We start from the raw sequence: 8729 nt of genomic DNA on the forward strand, positions 1-8729 counted from the left end.
TCTGTGCAATGTTACGTTGCTTATGGATTTTTCATCTCATCTGGGTTTATTGTGTTTATTCCTTTTCAATACCCCTTTGCTGTTATCCATCCACCCTCACTTGTATACACACACACACACACACACACAGAGCCACCACCACCTCCACATTCCTCTTCCCCATTCGCTTTGCCATTCAGCTTATCTGCATCCTCACATCAAATATGAAGTCCTCCATTCTTCCTCCAGTTCCCCAATTCATCTCTCACCTCTCCTGCTGTCCTGTCATCCAAACCCATGCCATTTCACACCCATCCATTCTCATCTCTTTCTCCTGTCAGAAGAATCTTCCAGTAATGTTTATAAGAACAGACTGTTTATTTATCATGTCAGTGAAAACAACCCCCCCCAAACCACAGTTCAAATATTAAGACCCAGAATTGACCTACAACCTACTTCTTCATTTCACAAATACGTGTTGAATATAGCACTGAACTAACTCCAGCTTTGGGGAATAAGAACTATCAGACTTGACACCTACCCTCAGGGAAAGCTCTGCTTTTTTAGACATCATAAAATCACAAAGTAAATGTGATTGCTCCGACATGTCTGAAACTGAGGGGCTTATCAGCTGAGAGGTCTAAGATTTCTGTCTAATTTGCCCTTTGAATGTTAAAATAGTTAGGACATAAGGGACTTCTTTTGGCAACTGAGTTTTTCTTAAAGATGCAAATATGTTATGGATCCCTGCATGAAGTCACTGCAAACTGAAATGGAATGAAGTAAAATGTATCCAAGTAGTATGGAGAGAGAATACAGCTTTTAGAAAAAACAATCAAACAAACAAAAACACAGAGCATACCGGAGAGTTGCAGAAGACAGAGTAACGTACCCAGAAGGTACCGACTTCTTAGGACAAAAGGGAAGACTCAGGAGACACAGGTGAAGGGGCTTTGTGTAGCCCCACTTGATGACAGCAGAGCAGCTGGTCAGACTTCTTCAAAGCTATTCATCCCAAGTCTTTAGAAACTCTACCAAGGAGAAGGTATGTTCACTGTGATTTGCTTGTAGGAACCACCATGACTTATCAGGACTGCCAGTAACTTGCCCCTGTGACTTTCCTTCCTCCTACATGACCTCAACCCATGCACTAACTAATGCTCTGATACTGAACCAGCTTCTGGTGAAGGAAGTGATGTAATTATTCAAATTAATAACTGCAGAGTAGTAACTTCAGGGAGACTCTGGACTCAATTTCCAAAGTCTCCTGAGGTGGAATTCCATAACTTATGAACAAGAACTCTGACTCGGATCCCCTCACAGATGGATAGGATGTCCTGGAAGATAAAACGCTCCCTGTTAGTGGAAGGTTTCAAGCACACGTGAAATGACTGTTTGGCAGGGCTGTTATATAATGGATTCAGGCCTTAGCGAAGAGGTTAAAATAAATGACTTCTGTGGGAAGTTGTAGAATTATGGTCTTTTCACTGAAAATTCTTTTTTTTCTGCTTTTATAGAATGGACCCAGGCAAGTTAGCTTATTAAGTACTTATTCTCATATCTCCTTGAAAATTCATTTTACTTATCTGTGAAATGGGAGTATAATACTGATCTTGCAGGTTGTTACATGGGTTAATAATAAAGTGCTTACTATGGTCAGTTGTGATCAACAGTTGTTGACCACAATGAGACACCATCTCACAGCTGCTAGGATGGTTACTATTAGATAAGAAACAGCAAGTGTTGGCAAGGACATGGGAAAAAAGGGATCTCTGCGTACTGTTGGTCGGAATAGAAAGTGGTGAAGCCAGTATGGAAAAAAAAGTGCAGAGTTTCCTCAAAAAATTAAAAATAGAACTATCATATGACCCAGCAATTCCACATTTGGGCATTTCTCAAAAACAAAACAAAACAAAAACACCCAAAATACTAACTCGAATAGATATACATACCTCCATGTTAAATACAGCATTATTTACAAAAGCCAAGATATGAAAACAATCTGTCAGTGGATGAATGGATAAAGAAATCCTGGCAATTGTGCTGCAGCCCCCGCCTCGAGTACACAGCTCTCCCACCTGTGTGAACCCTCTCCACAGCCACCACCGCTTTTCAGAATGGCCAACAGGGGACCTGCCTATGGCCTGAGCTGGGACGTGCAGCAGAAGATTGAGAAACAATATGATGTGGACCTGGAGCAGATCCTGATCCAGTGGATCACCACCCAGTGCCGCAAGGATGTGGGCCGGCCCCAGCCCGGGCGTGAGAACTTCCAGAACTGGCTCAAGGATGGCACGGTGCTGTGTGAGCTCATTAATGGACTGTACCCTGAGGAGCAGGCCCTGGTGAAGAAGATCCAGGCCTCCACCATGGCCTTCAAGCAGATGGAGCAGATTTCCCAGTCCCTGCAGGCTGCCGAGTGCTAGGGCATCAACACCACCGGCATCTTCCAGACTGTGTACCTCTGGGAAGGAAAGAACATGGCCTGTGTGCAGCGGACCCTTATGAACCTGGGCGGGCTGGCGGTAGCTGAGGATGATGGGCTCTTCTCTGGGGATCCCAGCTGGTTTCCCAAGAAATCCAAGGAGAACCCTCAGAACTTCACGGACAACCAGCTGCAGGAGGGCAAGAATGTGACTGGGTTACAGATGGGGATCAACCGCGGGGCGTCTCAGGCAGGCATGACCAGCTACAGGATGCTACGCCAGATCCTCTGATCCCACCCACAGCCCTGCCCCTGCCCGCCATGAATGGCCTGTATATATATATACATATATTTTTTAGCAGTGACATTCCCCAAGAGCCCCGGAGCTCTAACTCTCCCCTCTGCCAGGGTGGGGGCCTGGCCTGTCTCCACTAAGGGGGGAGGCGATGGTGGCCTCCCCACTGTGCTTATTAATACATTCCCTTCTCCAAAACCACCGAAACTGGACCAACTGGCCTCTTTTCCCCCTGGGACCAAAATTGGTTTGGGAGGGGGTACTCACCCCACTCTCCCTGACATACCTCTTCTCTGTCCTCTGGCCTGTCCTCCCCCTAAGCTCAACACCCTAGTCCATTCGTTGGCTGGAAGGGGGTTGGGGGTCAGGGATGCTGCCTGACGGCCTTCCTGCTATGCTCTGCCTCACCCGCAGCTGTGGCTGCAGGGACTTAGTTGACGGGGAGGGGCCTGTGGCGGCTGCCACCCCCGCCCCAGCTGGACTACACTCACCATGCTTCTGAGGCAGCCTGCCCTGGCAAAGGCCCTCTGGCTTCTCATGTTCCATTCCTCTCGCTGTGGCTAAGGGGTGGGGGTGAGGGCTGTCCACCATGGGCTGGGGCTTAAAGAATCTGAATTTGATGATTTAAATAAAGCATCTCTGTCTTTTAAAAAGGAAAAAAAGGAAAAAAAAGAAAAGAAAAGAAATCCTGGAATAGGTACGCAATGGAATATTATTCGGCAATAAAAAAGAATGGCATCTTGCCATTTGCAACAATACAGATGGACTTTGAAGGTATTAAGCTAAGTGAAGTAAGTCAGACAGAGAAAGACAAATACCATATGATCTCTTTTGTATGTGGAATCTAAAAAACAAAAACAAAAGAAGACAAAAAGCCAGGCTCACAGATACAGATACTAACTCACAGATTGTTAGTTGCCAGAGGAAGTGGGTAGAGGGTGAGAGAAATGGGTAGAAAAAAAATTGTTGGTTGGCATTTCCTTGACTCTTCTGTTTGTATAGGGATAATTTTAACATATATGAAGAAAAAGATTATGCATGGGATAAAACTCCTCTGTGCTTCCAAAGAATTCTCAATAGGGCTCATTTGGTTGAACACAGTTACACTTCATACCTGGTGTGGAAACAAGGCAAATCTGAAAACTGGCTTTAAAAAGAGATTTCAAGCGAAATGCAGAACAAATCCTACAAAGACTGTTTTCATTTCCAGAATTCCCATGGCTCTGGGTCTTTCCCAATTTTTTTTTTTAATGTTACTAAAAATTTGCCTCAATACATCAGCAGCTATAAGATTTTTTGGAAGATTCTCATAATTAAAAACAAGCTGTGAGGGGGGAGGGTATAGCTCAGTGGTAAAGCACATGCTTAGCAAGCACGAGGTCCTGGGTTCAGTTTCCGGTACCTCCATTAAAAATAAATAAACAAATAAAGCTAAATGCTTCTCCCCCATAAAAATTAATTTAAAAATAAGCTGCAATAAAATTTTTTAAAATAAAATAAAATAAAAACAAGTTGTGAGCAGAAGTACAACTCTGTTTACAGTCTTCTGTTGCAATTGAGAAAACAGAGGAAAATGGAATTGATGGAAAGAATCTGTGATATCAAAAAATTAGAACATTGCACTGAGATGAAAGTTAAAAAATCTAAGGGTTATATTTTGGAAGCAAACAGCATTTGATGTGTCACTTCAAGAACAAAAAACGATGACTATAAAATATGAGATAAAATACACAATGATAATATAATAGTAAAGGGTGGGGGGATGGTTGTGAAGCAGATAGTAGAGAAGGAAGCAGGATGAAACAAGGAAAGAATGTGACGTGAAGGAGAAGCTTGAATTATTCACAACAGCCAAGACACGAAGCAATCTAAATGTCCATTGACAGATGACTGGATACAGAAATTGTGGTGTGTATGTATACACACACAGACACACACAGACACAGACACACACACACACACACACACACACACACACAATGGAATAGTACTCAGCCATAAAAAATAATGAAGTAATGCCATTTGCAGCAACATGGATGGACCTAGGGATCATCATACTAAATGACATAAGACAGAAAGAGAAATAACATATGATGCCACTTATATATGGAATCTTAAAAAATGACACAAATGAATGTATTTACAAACAGAAACAGACTCACAGACATAGAAAACTTATGGTTACCAGGGGGGAAAAGTGGGATGAGGGATAAAGTGGGAGTTTGGGATTAGCAGATACAAACTACTATATATAAAATAGATAAACAACAAGGTCCTACTGTACAACACAGGGAACTATATTCAATAGCTTGTAATAGCCTATAGTGAAAAAGAATATGAAAAGGAATATATATATATATATATATATATACACATATACACATATATATACGTATATGTATAACTGAATCACTATGCTGTACACCAGAAATTAACACAACATTATAAATTGACTATACTTCAATTAAAAAAAAGAACAAGCTTGAGTCACAGGGCAAGAATGCAGCAAACATTTGAACTCTTTGACTGAATCATATCACATTTTAATTATGATGACTTTTGAAGAAGTTTAATATCTGGTTGAGTCACTCATCTTTCAATATTCTTTCTTTAACACTTAAAAATATTTTCATATTTTCTTCCTTTGGATAAAACTTTTTAAGATCTAAGTGGTAAAAACACAAACAAAACATTAATTATTACATTTGAAGAAAATTTATATTTTTACTTGCATAGTCAACTTGGTATGTGTTCTTACTTAAGCCTTAATTTCTTGTCCATTGACTAAGTGGTATGTCTTTTTACATGTAAATCCAACACATTTTTATTAAATTCATTGCTATGTACTGTAACTGTTTACCTTTTATTTAGGACCCTAAAGCAAAAGTCTCTTAAAGGTCAAACACTAGGACTATTTATGTTAATGTCAGGATGGCCCTGTTACCTTATAATAAACACTGTCTTAGAAACTTTATCCAATAAACTAAGACTTCTACAAAGCAGTGTGAATACAAATATTTAAAATGATAAAATAAATTATGAAGAGCAGACTCTTGGAATTCTACCTTCAAGTAAATCAATCCAAACTTATACGTAACATAAGAATTTTGTAAGGTGATAAAATGCAATAGGATTAAATAAGATTATGGTTGTAAAATACTCGGAACAAATAGCAAGGCTCAGTATTTGTTAGTGTTTAATGTTATTTGCTTAGCTACTAAAAAAGGATGTTTACTTGCTGCAATAGAACACATTTGGGGAATGCCTTTGCATGGCTGGAAAAGGAAAGCACAGGCCATAGCATAGTCCATGCACATTTTCAACTTCACCAAATATTGCCAAGTGGCTTGCTAGTTTACTTTCTTGGCATATATTAAAGAAATCCATTTAATATACTCCAAATCCATTCAAGATTACTCCAAAAAGTGAGACACACCTTTATGCTGTTTTGAAAAACTACAGACTACAATAGTATAATAGTATAATAGTATTATGCTATCAATTTAATAGCATGGTAATATACTACTAATGATAATTTAATAGGATCATAATATATTAGTAATAATAATTTAATATAGTAGTATAGTAGTAATAATTTAATAGGATAGTAATATACTAGTAATGATAATTTAACAGGATAGTAATATATTAGTAATAATAATTTAATATAGTAATATAGTAGTAGTAATTTAAAGTATAGTAATATACTAGTAATAATAATTTAATAGGATAGTAATATATTAGTAATAATTTAATATTATAGTAATATAGTAGTAATAATTTATTAGGATAGTAATATATTAGTAATAATTTTATATTATAGTAATATAGTAATAATAATTTAATAGGATAGTAATACACTATTAAAATACTTTAATAGAACTCTCTTTTTAAACATAATTTTTGAACAGAGAAAGTTATAATTAACAACTCTTTTCTATCAGAGATGGAAATTTGCCAGTGTCCAGCATAACTCAGTTGATCAAGAATGACTGAAAAATACTAAAATTCATATATTTTCTTGTCGTCTATCACAACTTATTAAAATCAGAACTTACTGAGTACTCTATACATTGCATATACATTTCTATATATAAGAGGCTACATAGAGTCTTTTTCTCATTTTACGCACTTTACTCATATATTCAATAAAAATTGAGGACAAAATCTCAGAATTTCCATAACAATTGTGTGGGGAGAGAAAATGCAGGAATAAATAGGAGGAATAAATAAATAAGGCAACCAAGAAGGGAGAACAAAATTCCCATCAATATTTCAGTGAAGAAAACAAAGACCACAGAAGCACCATGGAAATACACCATGGAAAGTCCTAACCCAGCAGCTGATTTAAATTTTGGCTAATAAATCCAAAACTTGTATGTAATTTAAGTAAACTCATAGTCCACTCATCTAAAGCATAGCAAATGGTAATCTTGTCTCTTTCCTGAAAATGGAAGAAATTTTATCTCGATTTCTTCCACAAGAACTTTGGGTTTTATTATACAGCATCTCAGAATTAGAACTGAGTAATGTGAAATTGTACCTGTGATCTGCAGCAATTATGTGAAATGGTTATCTTGGAAATTGCCCACCCTTGAATAATGATTTTCTGTGCACTTGAAGCAAGCAGTGTGCTAGTCTAGCACGAGGCATGGGTGGCCAATGGAGAAGGGCAGAGCCTGGGAGAAATGGGCCAGGAACCTATGGGCACAGCAGAGGTCCCCAGTTAATCAGAAGTAATAGAAGAATCTATGTCCTTGACTTACATCATGGTGCCTTTTCAGCTGTATATGTGAAGTCAGGTTTAGGGAATGGTTGGATACAGAATGTGGGAAGAAAACAGATTCAAAGATGAGACTTGAGACTGGAAAAATGATGATACTGGTGCCATAATTACGAGTGTCAGGAGGTAGTCCTTGCTACAGTTCCTGGGTGAGAAGGGCTAGCTTTCACTGGGGAGTAAGCAGGCTCAGATCTGAGAGAAGGGACCTGTCTGTGCCTGGGGCAGGCTATTCTCAGAAAGCCAAGCTGGCTTAAAAGTTTACATATCAGAGTGTAGGGATTGTTGAAATGTTGGTGAGCAAGCCTGTGCCAGTAGTGGTAAGCCCACAGGAGAAGGAAAACATGGGAATGACGAGACTGCACTGTAACAAGCAGAGTCTGTGAAAGAATGAAAATATTCCTGGGAATTTTGTTCTTCCTTCTTGGTTACCTTATAAGTTATTCCTTCCTGTTTATTCCTTTATTTTCTCTCCCCACACATTTGCTACAGAAATTCTGAGATTTTGTCCTCAATTTTTATGGTGGGAAAAAAAAAGAAAAGAGTGAAAAGTGCCACTGAGAACATTAGGGCATATGTATAATATTTAACAAGAATGCTTCTATATAACTTCTGAGACATAAACTAATAATTTGGAAATGTTTGTACCAGCAAATAAATGTATTGCTATTAAAATATACTATTGAATCATTAGCAGATGTCAATTATTGCCAAGGCACAAGTGACAGGGTGAGAAGTTTAACAGACAGGATGGGATTCGATAAGAGCAGCCAGATAAGAATTGAAGTGGTTTGAACACATATGAGACCCTTTCTCATCAATCTGTGAAGTAATGACTAAGTTACTCAAACTTCTCCAGCAAAAAAAATGGTTCAAAACATAGTTGAGAAGGCAAGTAGGGTGGTGGAGGACAAGGTAATTATAAGGGAGTAATTAGAAGTTAGCTGGGGGTGGGGGGTAGTTATTTGAGGTATATTCAAGGTATCTATATTAGATGTGTGTTCTAAATCTCTCCCCCCCAAATTCCTTGAGATATCTCTGTGCAGTTCAAGGACTCAGAGCGCATAAGCGTTCCCTAGACTATAGGAATGCAGTGACACTGTCTGCAGCAACTGCACAAGTCAAGCGCCTGTGGTTAGTCCGAGCTGGGTTGTCTCAGCATCCAGAGACTTGAACAAAATGCCTCTACTGCCCTGTGGAAAGTGTTTGGCCCTATTATGGAGTCATGCTGACCCCTTCTGTAAGGAGAA

At 38.8% G+C, this 8729-nt stretch overlaps 1 pseudogene; it reads left to right on the forward strand.

Annotated features, from left to right (window-relative positions):
• Positions 1-2065: 2065 nt before the first annotated feature.
• On the forward strand, positions 2066-3480 carry LOC105078256 (transgelin-2 pseudogene; annotated as a pseudogene).
• Positions 3481-8729: the final 5249 nt, after the last annotated feature.

The sequence above is a fragment of the Camelus bactrianus genome, chromosome 35 (assembly GCF_048773025.1).
Source record: "Camelus bactrianus isolate YW-2024 breed Bactrian camel chromosome 35, ASM4877302v1, whole genome shotgun sequence".
Taxonomy (NCBI): Eukaryota; Metazoa; Chordata; class Mammalia; order Artiodactyla; family Camelidae; genus Camelus; species Camelus bactrianus.